Source organism: Xenopus laevis, chromosome 4L (assembly GCF_017654675.1).
Source record: "Xenopus laevis strain J_2021 chromosome 4L, Xenopus_laevis_v10.1, whole genome shotgun sequence".
In the NCBI taxonomy this organism is placed as follows: Eukaryota; Metazoa; Chordata; class Amphibia; order Anura; family Pipidae; genus Xenopus; species Xenopus laevis.
The window spans coordinates 122,258,381-122,274,259 of record NC_054377.1 but is presented as its reverse complement, the minus strand read 5'-3'; the positions used below and the strand labels follow the sequence as shown (position 1 = coordinate 122,274,259).

Sequence of the window (15,879 nt, the reverse complement as noted above, 5' to 3'; positions counted from 1 at the left end):
TAGGTCAATAGTATATATAGAGAGCTATAGAAGCCCAATGGGCGGTACACAGACAATACACTATAATACAATTTAGTTGGTAACTCAAGGGAGTCACAGTCACTAACACACAGGCCGGACTGGCAATCTGTGAGTTCTGGCAAATGCCAGAGGGGTGCCATAGAAAGTCAGTATTTAGTGGGCTGGTGGGGGCTGTTTGGGCCTCTGTGTATCTAAAAATGCCAGGGCCTATTTTAATTCTCAGTCCGGACCTGAACACACCTATTATTATGCAATTATGTAATTCATGTTATGGCTGATATAAACCCTTTTTAAGGCACTGAAACTAATCTGCACGTTTAGGCTATAGGTATGAAGAGTGGATATATGCAATTAGTCCATCCATGTAGATGAACACGTACCACTAATATTCAGCCGATGTGTTAGATACTGTCACCTTGCCATATGTGTCACCAATCTACAAGTTAAGTAGAATTGCCACCCTTTTCCCCAGAACTGGCAAATTGCTATTGCAAATAAAATGTATGCACAAAGCATGAAGTGTGATCTCTTGTGTGTTCTACCAGAATAAATGCACAAATACACAGTTTATCTGTCTGGGTGCAAATCGTATTATTGTAAACTTTTTTCCTGGTTTGCCTACTTGATAATATACAGATTAAAGTCAGCGCTTAGCTTCCTGTTTTGTCATTTCACAAGGTTAACTGGCTAGAACACTTAATAGAAGATTGTTAGAATCTCTTCCATGCTGCCACATGGCCAGTAGAGCATTTTTCTTAATGTTTCATCTAGAGCCTACTGAAAATATTAATAGGGGCTGCTGAGGATTTTTGTTTACTTCCCCCAAAACCTAGTAAAAATACGATGCAGGGCTAGTGAATAGCTGCTTTACTGGAAGGGTCATGCATTTCAAGTTCTAAATGCAAATGTGTATGATTATCAATACATGCTTGTAAATGTGATCATTAAATTTAGGGGTTTAGTACTGCCTCCTAACCAGTTTATATTGGTTTGGGGTCAGTATTAAAGATTAAGAAGGGCCCATATTTACACAGTTGGCTTGCCCCAGAGCTAAAAAAGATGTTGAAGCTACACTCTAAGTGAATCTGGCTCGTCCCTAATAAAGTCTCTGGTGGCAATACATACAGAAGGAAAACAGCCAAGCAGACAGAATAAGGACTGGAAAACACCTTTCATGCCCCTCCAACATGTCAAATCTAGACAGAACAATGTCCTTGAAGAGACTAGCTAAGCAACAGACAATTACAAAATATTCAATAAGACCTGGAACTCATGGTTCCAGGCCTGAACTGGCAATCTGTAGATTCTCTTGAAGACAAAATCGGCAAGCACTCCGCGATCCACTCGTATGTAAAACGATAAACTATTTCAGCAAGTTAAAACTATCAAACGTCCTTATGCATTTCGTATCCACGTTACGTAGTCAAAGGCGAGTGGACGTGGTGCTTGCCGATTTTGTCTTCAAGTGTATCTCACCTTCAGCTATGGGTTCACCCGGCAGTGCATTCCACAACCTCACTGTCCTGACTGTGAAGAACCACCTACGTTGCTTCAAATGAAATTTCTTTTCTTCTAGTCTAAAGGGGTGGCCTCTAGTGCAGTGATCCTCTATATGGGTAAAAAGGTCCCCTGCTATTTGTCTATAATGTCCTCTAATGTACTTGTAAAGTGTAATCATGTCCCCTCGCAAAAGTCACATCCACTGTCATCCCAGAATCGAGTTCCTTACTTACCTTCTCGTAAAAAGAAATTAAGTTAGTCTGGCAAGTTCTATTACACATAAAACATATGCTGTCTGCACACATGAGGGTGTGGGGGATATTATGCATTCAAAGGCATTTTATGTGTCAACATGTACAGTGTATCCCTAAAGCAAAGAATGATAAAAGATGAAATATGGTGTGGCACATTATTATAATGATTTTGATAAAATTTGGGTTAAATATTGGTCTACAGATATAGCCTTACAACACAACAGGAGAAATTCCTGCTTTACTGGGGTCAGTGACCTGCAGAATTAAAATTGTAATTCAAAAACGATGGTATTATGTGGACTTTGCTTACGGTATATTTTTACCCTGTATTCTGCTCAGTAGGTATTTTCTTAATAACTAAGAGTTTACATTTCCAATAAGTACTTAATTTAGGAGAAATCTTATTAGGCCAATAGCAGGTGACTATTATGAGATCACCATGACATGATTAAAGGGGAAGATCACTTTCAGATTAAATATTAAAATGTATATAGAAGGTAGTGATCCGACCCTAAACTGGCCTCCCTTCACCCGCCCCTCCAATGATGTCACAAAAATGGATGGGTTGATAAGGCATGTGTCTATAAAAAAGGAAGTCAGAAGCCAGCAGACCGGCAGTGCAAGGTAGCGGGCGGGGAGAGCAGGAAGAACAGCTCAACTCTGGCCCATCACCCGCAACCGGAGGTGCAAGGTCAGATTCAGGTGTAACAGTAATTGCTAATATTAGTATTAGTATTGATAGACTCTTAGCATAATTCACTGTAACATCACAACCATGTAGCTGTAGAAAAACTCTGGTGCTGGAAGTACCTTAGTAAATAAGTATCTTTTATCTCTATTTAATATAAATGGGGATGATCTCCTTTAAACTAACTAATAGTATATTGCATATAGAAGGCATTTGAGAAACTTTGCAACAATTCAGAGCAATCTACAGAATAATGGAAAAAATAATAATAGACTATGGTAATATGCCATATATCTGCCTTTAATGTTTTATATTTCCCATTATCTGCTAAGTAGGTATTATTAATATCTAAAGCCATGGATTTATATTTTCCAGTATTTGCTGACTTTAATGTTAGAACTGATATAATATTGGATTACTATTGTGATAAACTGCTTGGCTAGCAGTGGGTTAAATGATACTGCTGTGTTAGTTCAGGTGAAGTAGTCAAACCAGCCCAGGAACTTTATACATTTATTTGAACATGGCAGGTAACACAGCCCTGCTCCACACTCGCTCTCAGCTTAGACAGGAAGAGAGACAAACAGGAACAGGAAATGAATCATAAGGTAATGGCAAAAGCAGAAATGCCCTTAAACAAAATGTCCACAAAAGCTGCTAACTACAACTTTCATGATCAAACAATGAGAGGTTACCATAGAAACACCATTATGATGTAATTTATTATGTTAAGATTGTCACCTGGCTGAAAGTAGGTCACCAATTATGACATCATAATATCACCTCAAGCTGTAGATAAAATCTTTCAATCTGGTTATTCTGTGCTTGTCAGTTGAAAGTGCTAGATCAGCCTTTGCTGAAAGCTCAGAATAAAATAACTAGATCAAAACTCAATTCTTTTACTAACTGAATTTTAAAAGACTAAAGGTAAGTGACTCTGACCTGTTATTTGTCCTTATTCATGGTCCTGCTGTTTATGTACTTTAGGTTTATATATAGACTAAATAAGTAAAGACAATGGCTGTGTGCAATCTAATTAACTTTCATTTTCATGATATTGATCATTTTAAATGACTTTTCCGTTAGAGAATTTAGCTTTGAAAGTGTCTTTTCCCATTAGACTCTCTTGATTAATTACAATGAAAGCTAAAGTATGTATCTAAAGATGTATTACAAACTATAATATTTAGAACAGGGTTAGGAATATCTCAGGCTCTTACTAATTATGGATATCTTTATATGAACACTTACTTATGGGGATGATCTCCTTTAAACTAACTAATAGTATATTGCATATAGGAGGCATTTGAGAGACTTTGCAGCAATTCAGAGCAATCTACAGAATAATGGGAAAAAATAATAATAGGCTATGGTAATATGCCATATATCTGCCTTTAATGTTTTGTATTTCCCATTATCTGCTAAGTAGGTAATATTAATATCTAAGCCATGGATTTATATTTTCCAGTATTTGCTGATATTAATGTTAGAACTGATATCATAGTGAATTACTATCATGACATCACAATGAGAGGTTACCATAGTAACACCATTGTGATGTATTATGTTAATGATTCTCACCTGGCTGAAAGTAGGTCACCAATTATGACATCATAATATGACCTCAAGCTTTAGATAAAACCTTTCAATCTGGTTATTCTGTGCTTGTCAGTTGAAAGTGCTAGATCAGCCTTTGCTGAAAGCTCAGAACAAAATCACAAGATCAAAACTCAATTCTTTTACTTACTGAATTTTAACAGACTAAAAGTAAGTGACTCTGACCTGTTATTTGTCCTTATTCATGGTCCTGCTGTTTATGTATTTTAGATTTATATATACAAACTATGGCTGTGTGCAATCTAATTAACTTTAATTTTCATGATATTGATCATTTTATATGACTCGCCCGTCCAAAAAGGAAAATGCAGTTCTAAACAGTTTTCCAATATGCACATGCATACAATAGCCATATGTTTTTACCCTTACATTCAAACAAATGACTTTTGCTATGGTCAGTGAACTACAGAATGCAAAGGGAGTTATTTATTAAAACTAGGGATGCACCGAATCCACGATTTTGGATTCGGCCGAATCCCCGAATCCTTCATAAAGGATTCTGCCGAATACCGAGCCAAATCCTAATTTGCATATGCAAATTAGGGGTGGGAAGGGGAAACTTTTTTTACTTCCTTATTTTGTGACAAAAAGTCACGTGATTTCCCTCTCCGACCCTAATTTGCATATGCAAATTAGGATTCGAATTAGGTTCGGCCGGGCAGAAGGATTCGGCCGAATCCGAATCCTGCTGAAACAGGCCGAATCCTGGCGGAATCCCGAACCGAATCCTGGATTCGGTGCATCCCTAATTAAAATCCAATTTTTTTTTTTGGTCGGGCTTTTTGTGACAAAACTTAATTTTTTATTGGAAAAAACCCCACATTTTTGAGATGTATTATTCCCTCAAGCTGCTAAATTTTCTGCTATCTCAAACCTGTCTAATTCAATGGCAGATATCCCTTTCCCAATTTGAAGATATCATGGTTTGCGCTGGGTTTAGCCAGATAATCTGAATAATTCAGGGTTTTCGGGCAATAACCAAAAAAAATCATACAATTTTGTTTTTCCCTAATCCAATTTATTTTAATGATAAATAAGGCAAAATTGTGTATGGGGGGTTGGTTGAGCTTTCATTGATAAAAAAAAAATGAGATACATTTGGATTTTAGTACATAACCCCCAAAATCTTCAATTGTAAATGATGGTGCTATGTTACAGTTTACTTATTTTTTTAATCCATGCTATGTTCTATAGGTATTCTTTTAAATATTTAGATTTGTTGTTTATATTTTATAGCAGCTTCTAACTTTAATGTTAGTATTCTTAGGCTAAAAGCAGAGGACCATTAGAACATCACATTTCAGCACACAAAACAACAATGTTAAATGAGGGAAAACTTCAAATCAGGGGATGTAAAATTGAGGTTCGACTGTAAGTCAATGGCAGAAGTTCCAAAGATTTTCTGAACTGTGCTGGGTTTTGTGCAATAACCCAAACATTTTCGTGGTTTTCGATCAAAGACATGAAAAAAATAGGGTGGAAAAAATAATATTGATATAATATGATAAATTCAGACTTTGATAAATGACCCCCCTTTAGAGACAGTAGCTATGAATGTGTCTTTTCCCATAAGACTCTCTTGATTAATTGCAATGAAAGCTAAAGTATGTATCTAAAGATGTATGACCGACTATAGTATTTAGAACAGGGTTAGGAATATCTCAGGTTCTTACAGGTTATGGATACCGGGTTATATGAACACTTACTTATTTTTTTTTCATTTTCCTTCTTTCCTGCAGTAATCTAACATTAATTTGATGAAGATATTTAACATGCATTTCATTCAATGCATCATCATAGGACTCAGCCTATTATTATGTATCTATCCCACATCTGGTAAGTAGAGAGATAACAACTGCCATTAATAGCAAATTGTCTAATCCAGAGCCGGGCCAAGCCGGGCAGGCGCCCTAGGCAGCCTGCCCGGCTGCTGCGCCGGCTAGTTGCACGCTTCTGCGCATGCGCGAAAAGACGCTTCATCGCAAAGACGCTTCTGCGCATGCCCGAATCGACGCATGCGTTCGCGTATGCGAACAGATGGACGGTCGGCAGAGAAGGGACCGGACTAGGGGTAGGAGTAAGCACGTACCTGGCGCCCCTCCACCTTTGCGCCATAGGCACGTGCCTACTCTGCCTACCCCTAGTTCCGGCCCTGGTCTAATCTGATCTAAGGGATATATTTAAATTATTTTATATTGATTCCAAATACGTATGGTATATAAAGGGCAGGTATAGTTAGCCAATATAGAATAGCCCCAGGATTTGCACTTGGGCCACATATCCAGGCCCCCCCACATGTGCCAACACCTTTTTACTTCATTCCTCCATGCACTTCATTCCTCCATGCACCAAGCGGGTACAGTCCTGATATTTACACAACTTATTAACCCAAAAAAAAATAATTCGAAAATTCGAATATCGAAATTAATCATATACCCTCTCTTTAAAAATTCGACTTCAACCATTCAACATCTGAAACCTGCTGAATTGCTATTTTAGCCTATGGGGGACCTCCTAGAACCTATATGGAGTCAATTGGTGGACTCAAAGTTTTTTTTCTGAAAATACTTTGAATCAAATTCAATCAAATACGGCGTTACTTTGATTCAAACGATAGATGTAACATCTATTCAACCGCAGAATTTTTTTTTTTAATAATTTTCGTTTGCTCTTTTTTCAAATTTTGAAGTTATGGGAGTTAAAAAAAACTCCCATTACTTCGAAATTCAGCCCTTGATAAATCTGCCCCTAACACTCGACCTTTAATAAATAACCCCCCTAAGTATGCAGGAAAGTACATTTTAAGAATTTTCACTTACATATGTTTGTTTTGACAGCGGTGAATAAAACGATAGTCAAAAGTATGGTGAATGAAAGTCACATTACAGAGAACTGGCAAGAGGAAATTGCAAATAATACAAAGAGCCATGAACTCTTCGCTGTATTAAATCTTACAGCATTAATTATCGCAATATCTGCTTTTGTAATGGTTGCATTGCCAGGAGCAGTTGGATGGTAAGTCTTTTCTCTTACACTAACACATTATTCATCCACATATATATTATATATATTTATCTACAGCCAGCTAGAGGTGCAGAACTCTAATACTCCCACAATTTAAATTTTCTCTGCCTTGGAATGAGCTTGTGAGCAATGTAACTATAATTACTGGACTGAGAGTCATTTCTGTACATTTATAGACTAATAAATAGCTTATCAAATTGGCACACTAACTGAGATAACTAGATTCATTAGAACCTAATTTTTGCACTGCAATGTTCATGACTTTTTCAGTATATTAGCTGGGCTGATAGAATTGAGGGGATCACAGTGCAGTACATTGTCTGAACTTGGTTATTTCAATGATCTGTTCCCTTCCCTTGTGCAGGTATCTTTATTACAAACTAAGGAAGAAGATGGCAATTCATGATGTAGAAAAAGCAATGGAGGATCCACAGCCTGTGAAATTTACTTCAAAAATAAGTTTGCGGTTGTCTAAAAACTGCTTTTGTAACATGTTCAGGCTCCTCTGTAACAGAATAAAGAAGAGGAAGACTATCTGTGATGAAGAAAGTGCAATAGATAAATCACAGACTACGCCTAAACCATCCAAACCTGAAACTATTACAAGGTTTGTATCCCTAAATGAGTTATTTTTAGTTATTTTCTTTTTCTCTTAAAGTGGTTTTATTATTTTTATTTAGTGTTTAAATAAAAGCTACAAGGGTGCAGCTTTTTGTCTACAAAAAATGTTTGCTTTTTGGAAGTGAATTTTTACTAAAATTTAGAAGCACATTACAGGACATTCTTACATCTATAATAGGCCAAAGCATTTGACTTTTTAATTTGTCTTTATTAATACTGCATTACAATATTCCTTTTTAACTGGCTATACGTTAATTGCCAAGATCTAATACAATCATAAAGGCAACTGCTACTTGTATGCAAGGAACATTTTTTTCTATATAGGGTAGGGTGGTAGTGTTTTTTTTTAACTTTAGGGTTTAGTTCGCCTTTAAACAGTGGATCATCTACCAAATACAGTATAACTAGTGGGTCAACGTGTATGAATTATGACTGGGTATGATGTTTTGCTCACCACACCAAATAAAAGGTAGTTACATATGTTTATTTCTTTCCTTTTCCAGGAATGAAGACAAAAAGCAGAAAAAGAAGAAGGATACTATAAATAAAACTGTAGGGGAGGCCATTGAAATGCCATCTGTACAACAAGAAACAAATGAGCAAGTACAAACACCTGCACTGCCTAAAGAGTAAGCTTAAGTCTAAATATTACTTTTTGTTTTATGGTGTAAGAATTGATTCTTAGGGGCTGATTTAATAATGCGTAAGACTTTGGCCTCAAGCAGTCGGCTACTGAAATCATGCAGGAGTTCTTAAATTCTCTTGTGGTTTCAGCATTCAAATGGCTCAACATTGTGATCATTTTTCCCCAACAAAAAAGCTTGGAAGATTTTAGATGCCAAATTTTCTATTTTTAATCAGATCTTTTGATATATTAGATACATTCGTGGATAGGTGTTAGAAAAAAATGGGAAAAATGTGAATCTTAGTAAATACCTTCCTAGAGTTTTAATACTGAACAAGAAATATGATCAATAAATTTAATTATTTTTATATTACCTACTTCTGTTATGATACCCCTCCCAAAGCTTTCCATTCGGGCTCATCCTGCAACTGTATTTTAAAGGAGAATTCAACCCTAAAGTTAAAAAACCTTACGGTACATAGACCCCCCCCCTTTTTCCCTCCAGCCTTCTTAGAAGTGTTACCCAGGCAAATGCCCCTAATGTTTTACTTACCCCTCAGTGCAGATTCTTCTCTTCGGAAATCTTTAGAATGAGACCAGGATGCCGGTGCATGCGCAGTTGGAGCAATTTTGTTTTGCGACAACTGCGCATGTGCCAAAACTCATGAAAATTGCCAAAGTGATGGCCTCATTCCAAAGATTACCGAAGCAGCTGAAGATGGCTCCCGTGAACTCTGATGCCTGAATCTGCACCTAGGGGTAAGTAAAATGTAAGGGGCATTTGCCTTGGGTAACACTTCTAGGAAGGCTGGAGGGAGGGGGTCTATATAGGGTAAGGGGTAGGGTTTTTTTTAACTTTAGGGTTGAATTCTCCTTTTAAATACAATTGCAGGATAAGCCCAAATGGAAAGCTTAGGGAGGGGGTATCATAACTGAAGGGTAAAATGTTATTAAATTGTGACTTAAGAGTTCAAAAATAAAAATAGATGCTTTTTGGAAGTGAATTTTTACTCAAATCTAGAAGCACAGAACAGGAGATTCTTACATCTATAATGGGCCAAAGTTCTTGACTTTGTCATTTTCCTTTATTAATACTGCATTACAATATTAATTTTTAATTGGCTATACATTAATTGCCAAGATCTAATACAATCATAAAGGCAACTGCCACTTGTATGCAAGGAACATTTTTTCTATGTAGGGTAGGGGGGTAGGGTTTTTTAACTTTAGGGTTTAGCTCTCCTTTAAATAGCGGATCATCTACCAACTACAGTATAAAAAGTGGGTCAACGTGTATGAATTATGACTGGGTAAGATATTTTGCTCTCCACACCAAATAAAAGGTAATTCCATATGTTTATTTCTTCTCTTTGTCCAGGAAAAAATACAAGAAGAAGAAGCAGAAAAAGAAGAAGGATACTATTAATATATCTGTGGGGGAGCCAATTGAAATGCCATCTGTAAAACAAGAAACAAATGAGCAAGTACAAACAACTGCACTGCCTAAAGAGTAAGCTTAAGTCTAAATATTACTTTTTGTTTTATGGTGTAAGAATTGATTCTTAGGGGCTGATTTAAAGGAGAAGGAAAGCTACGGAGGCATTTTATTGCCAATAGATTAGCTGCAATAGTGCAAGCTAGAATGCTATATTTATTCTGTAGAATGATTTACCATACCTGAGTAAAAAGCTCTAGAAGCTCTCTGTTTGTTTAGGATAGGAGCTGCAGTATTAACATGGTGTGACATCACTTCCTGCCTGAGTCTCTCCCTGCTCTGGGCTCAGATTACAGTAGAGAAGGGAGGGGTGGGGGGAGAGGAGCAAACTGAGCATGCTCTTGCCCAGGGCAATGAGGTTTAAGCTGAAGGCAGGAAGTCTGATACAGAAGCCCATGAGTACACAATAGAAGGAAAGAAATGCAGTGTTTCTTTTGACAGGGGACTCAGAGCAGCATTACTTTGGGGGTTTACTGGTATATTTATATAGACCTTTCTGATAATGCTTACTTAGTTTTAACCTTTCCTTCTCCTTTAATAATGCGTAAAACTTTGGCCTCAAGCAATTCTCATGTGGTTTCTGAATTCGAATGGCTCAGCTTGGTGATCATTTTTCCCCCAACAAAAAAAGCTTGGATGATTTTAGGTGCCAAATTTTCTATTTTTATTCAGATTTTTTGATATATATAGCCCATTTGTGGATAGGTCGACTTTGTTTTAGAAAAAAATGGGAAAAATCTTAGTAAATACCTCCCTAGAGTTTTAAATAATGAACAAAAAATATGATCAATAAGTGTATTTATTTTTATATTACCTACTTGTTATCTTAAAGCTTTATGACAGAGTTGTCAGTCCTCTTGGATTTTACATCTTGCATTTTTGTTTCTTTAATGTAAATTATTTTTAGATGTGAATTTCTAAAACTAAATACAAAGGGCACATGGATTGTTAATAAACCTCATTCCAGAAAAAAATTGTTCCAAAAAAGGCTACTTTGGCCTCTCTTTCTCTCAAGATTAAATATATTTAATGAAACATCTTTTCAAAAAAACACATCAGACTAACATAATATTTTAATTTCTTGTGTTTGTTTAGAAATGTTTGTATTGTAATACAACCAGAAGAGCAGTGTATGGTACCACTAGCAGATTTATTCAGAGAACAGGAACATGTCCCAACAGAAAACGATTTATCTATGATTAAGGAACATGTGGCACCAGACATTGTCTCTGTGTCGCCAATTATTCCAGAGTTTCAACAACCTTTTGTGGAAAAGCAGAAAGAAACTCCTGCTTCTATAACTAGATATAAAAGGTAAGATTTTTAAGCCTAAACCAATTCATTTTGTGAAAAATATGAATCTGCATTTTGTGGAAGCAATTTTGATTCTTAACTTTATATTTCTTTTCATTGTCCAGGACAATAATTTTTACATGGATAGATGAGATCACAGATGATGAAGATGAAGCATCTACTCCTCAAGATGAAAAATCCCAGGAAAAGACAGTAGTTCAAACATAATCTAAGGCAGTGTAAAGCAACACATCTTGAAACAATGCCAGACGCACCTGCTAAAGATGTTTTGCCTATAACCAGTGAAAGCTCTCCTGAGCAGAGATCGTAATGCCAGGAAGAGTCGCCAGTGCTTCCTCAACCTAACTTGTAAGTTTACACTGTTAAACCTTTTGTATTTTAAGATGTTTCAACCTGTTCCGATAGGCCCTATTTCAATTACCTCCATTACTACACAATAACTATTATACACCAGATAGTAATGTTTCTGAAGCAAACAAATCAGTTTTACCTGTGCCAGCCACACGCAATTAATTTAAAACACTATTCCTTTAAGGATATCACCATTCAAATTTAAGTTTTTACTGTTGAGGCAAAAGTGCAAATTTGAATTTGAGTTTCTTTGTATATTTTTGAAATATATTAGGCGCAAAAAATACATTTAAAAATGTTGCATCTAAAAGCCGGTGTGATCAATAAAACCAGATATTATTAAAACAACTAATACAATCCATATTTCACTGATCTTTTTCACGTTCAAAGATAACACGTTCCATAATTGGCTCAGCCATTTACAAAATGGCTCTGTTCACAGACGACGTCATATTTTTCACAAGTCCACCACTTTGCCTAATATTTTATAGGGGAAATTAAAGCTTGGGGCAGTCTCAAGGACCAGAATTAACACTGAAAAGTTCTAAATTTTACCCAGGACTCCCATGTTCAGAAATCATTGGAATTGAAATTCCACTGGGAGAAAAAAATACTTGGGTTGCAAAAATCCCCCCCACTAAACTAAAGTTGTTTTTGGACTATAACTACCTAACATTTTAACATAAAGACATTTGGTGACAGCATAAACTTGATATTGGGGAGTTGGTTGGAGAGAAAATACATTAAATTAATTCTGCTCCCTAAGATAGTTTCCCTCTTTGGGGTTCTGCCTGTTCCCCTCCAAAATAGTACTGAAAATGATACAAAGCAAATTTTTAGTTTATTGATTAGTGCTGCAAAAATGTAATGTCACAAGTACATGAAAAAGAATAGGAGCCCACATTAGTGGTACACTCTGTAGGCTGAGGCAGTACATTGATTCAATTTACAGGAATTATTTTCCAAATGCTGGAGGGGTAAACATGCTCAAATATAATAGTATTTAATTGGCTTTACTATATAGGTTGTTTATATATAACTTTATATCCAGTTTAATCTTGGCTTTTACTGTTTGTTTAAATTCTATTAGCCTTAGTTTTATGGCCATACACATGCAGATAAAACTGTCAGTATATGCAAACTGGTCCTACGGCACCATGGGTTGGCCAGTCAGTTACTGGACAGCATTAGCCATTCTATGGCCGCCTTAACCTAGAAAGATTTTGAGCACTTATCTGAGCATCTTCTCCTGTTCAACTAAAACAGTCTACTGGTGAAGTGAAGAAGTTGCTCAGATGGCTGGTGACATTTTTCAAGATTGATTAGCAAGTCTAGTTGCTATAACTTACCACTACTTGATACTGTAGGGGGTCATTTATCAACACTGGGAATATTTGCCCATGGGCAGTAACCCATGGAAACCAATCAAATTGCTGTATTCATTGTTCTACTTGCAGCTGGCTTTAAAAAGCTAATCACTGATTGGTTGCTATAGGTAACTGCCCAAGGGCAAATTTGCCCAGTGTTGATAAATGAGCCCCAGTATGTATCTGTACAGTTCACTAATGTTCTGACCTGGATAACTGAAAACCTTCAGGTAGTAACTTTCACATGTCACTATTTTGTAATTTATTTGCCTCAATTGAATTATTTTGTAAAACATATCTTAAGTTATTAATCTTAATGTTTTTTTTTTTAAAGTCTATGGACACATGGAGGCCCGCAGGTCTACAGTTGGATAGCCATACCATAGACAAACATCAAGGACCAAAGGAAAACGCGGAACCCTGGATATCGCAATGTGAATACTCTGCTGATTGACATTGTGCAATTGCAGAGTAATTACAATGCAATCTTTAATTTAAATTTCAATATTTTTTAGTTGTATTTTACAGTCAGGAAAAAACAAATACACAGGCAGTCATATGCAATCAGAGGGAACAGTACAATGATGTGAAAGTTACATATGCAAAAACAGGTTCAAGTTCAAGTGATCGTGAACATTCAGCAAGTATAGTCAAATATGGGAAAAGCATAAATTATAGACATTCTTTACTGTAATCTTGTTTACCCCAAGCGATGACTAATCCTGTGTAGTGTATAGTTTATGTTGAAACAAATGAAACATTATAATCCAAAAATAAAAAGACAACCCAGACTCTAGCCCCAGCAGATCACGTACTTGAGTGAGAAAGATCCCATATTGCAATCTTTAATTTATATATAAATGAATAAAATAAAACTGTTGAAGAAAGATACTTTTGTTTGTCATGTATTTTTGAAATAACTAAAACATTATTGGTAAATGTTATAATAGTAATAGGATTACCAAGCTTAATAGGTACATAAACCTAACCTATGAAGCATGGGCTGTTGTATTTATATGAAAGGATTATCATATCTTTAAACCCTCCTCTCAACCTGACCTGTATCTGTATTTGTTGAGTAGAGCATGGTGGGGAAAAATGTGCCCAATGCCAAAGTTTCCCAGTTGAGGCAACTACGGGCTTCTCCGGAAAATGAAGCGCTCTGAGTCAGGACCGGATTTACATAGCGGGCGCCCCTAGGCCCCCTGGTGTTCGTCGCCCCTGTCCCATTCCCTTTATTCTTGCAAATCTTCATGTAGATTGTAGGCAGATTGGGGAGATTAGTTGCCGCGAAGAAGAGTAGATTTGTCACCTGGCAACTAATCTCCCCGAATCTGCCCCTGTGGCCAGACCCTAAGGGTGCAACCCCCCCAAAGGATGTATTAGATCTAAATGTCAATCAAAATCTGACTCCACCTACTGCATGAAGACAGAATGGAGAGAGAGACAGGTTGCTCAGAGTGGGAGAGTAAAAAGTAACTTGATTATTTCATAAATGGTAAATAATTTTTAATAGATTATATTTAGAAATGTATTATTTCAGCAAGGTGAAGCAGATATTAATAGATTATAGACTATAGGGTCTAGCAGATTATGGGTGCGGAGAAAGTTAGCAATGCAAGAAAAGACTCAAGGTTCTAGGAGTTTAAAGGCTAGGGACAAAAAAACTGACACAGCGGTAGTTAGATGGACCGTATCCGGTCCATTGTAGCCTTTATAACTGGTTTTGACACTGCCCGGTTTGAATAAATCTAGGGAGAAACTGAATATATAAGAGCTGAAATAAGGGCAGGGGCACACTGTTTAAGTAATGGTAAGGGCATAGGATCAAGTGAGCAGGTTGTAAGTTGAGAGTTGTACCACACCTGCAGCAGCAATTCCCGCATTCTTGGCACACACACTCCTGCTTTTTTTGTGCGCATGTGAGATGAGTGGGCTACATCAAGTACATTAAAGGACATTATAGACAAATCGTAGGGGACCTTTTTACCCATAAAGTGGATCACCGTACCAGTAGCCACCCCTTTAGACTAGAAGAAAAGAAATTTCATTTGAAGCAACGTAGGGGGTTCTTCACAGTGAGGACAGTGAGGTTGTGGAATGCACTGCCGGGTGATGTTGTGATGGCTGATTCTGTTAATGCCTCTAAGAGGGTCTTGGATGATTTCTTGGACAGACATAATATCAAAGGCTATTGTGATACTAAACTCTATAGTTAGTATAGATATGGGTATATAGAATTTATGTGAAAGTAGGGAGGGGTGTGTGTATGGATGCTGGGTTTTGATTTGGAGGGGTTAAACTTGATAGACTTTGTCTTTTTTCAACCCATTTAACTAAGTAACTATGTAACATGGTCGGCTGGGTCACCTAGGGTGCCTGGCCAACTTAACCAACAATGGAAGGAAGTGACTGTCTTTATGTGTGACTGTACATATCCCCTGTTGGATATTGAGGGAGGACGTTAAACAGAGAAATTGAAATGGCTAGAACTGAGAGGGGTCATCAATGTGGCAATTAAAATCACCCAAATTCAGGGCTGTCAGAACAACCAGGATTCAAAGTCAGAGACTTTTGGGAATGTAGCAGAATGAATTCTGCAAGTAACAGTCACAGAGCAGGTTTGAAGGAAAGCTTTGCAAGAGTGAAATTTAAACGAGACTATAGGTAAAACCAAAGACCAAATACATTTATTCACCGATGCAAATGTGGCTGGTGTCACAATTAGCAAAACCAAACCCCAGGGACTGACTGTCTATAACAGCCACCTTTGGCTTTGGGCCTGGCCCTAAGCTACTTGGGTGCCACCAGGACTACATGCACGTACAAGAACTGTTAAAAATCGTTATAAATTTATATATATACTAGAAAGGCCATCTGAGGCTTCTGATGTCTTTCTTGAGCAGAGATCAACATCAGAGAAGGTCTCTATTTTCCTTCTGAACTTATATATCTCTCTCATGAAATACAATCAGAGGACCTGACCAGCAGGTGACACTGTT

General features: G+C 36.9%; 1 long non-coding RNA gene across 1 annotated transcript; it reads left to right on the top strand.

Moving 5' to 3' along the window:
• The first annotated feature begins 7,594 nt into the window (after positions 1-7,594).
• Positions 7,595-8,355, top strand: LOC121403109. The gene is made up of 2 exons (XR_005967058.1): positions 7,595-7,711; positions 8,229-8,355. It is a non-coding gene; the product is annotated as an uncharacterized LOC121403109 (long non-coding RNA).
• The last annotated feature ends 7,524 nt before the right edge of the window (positions 8,356-15,879 follow it).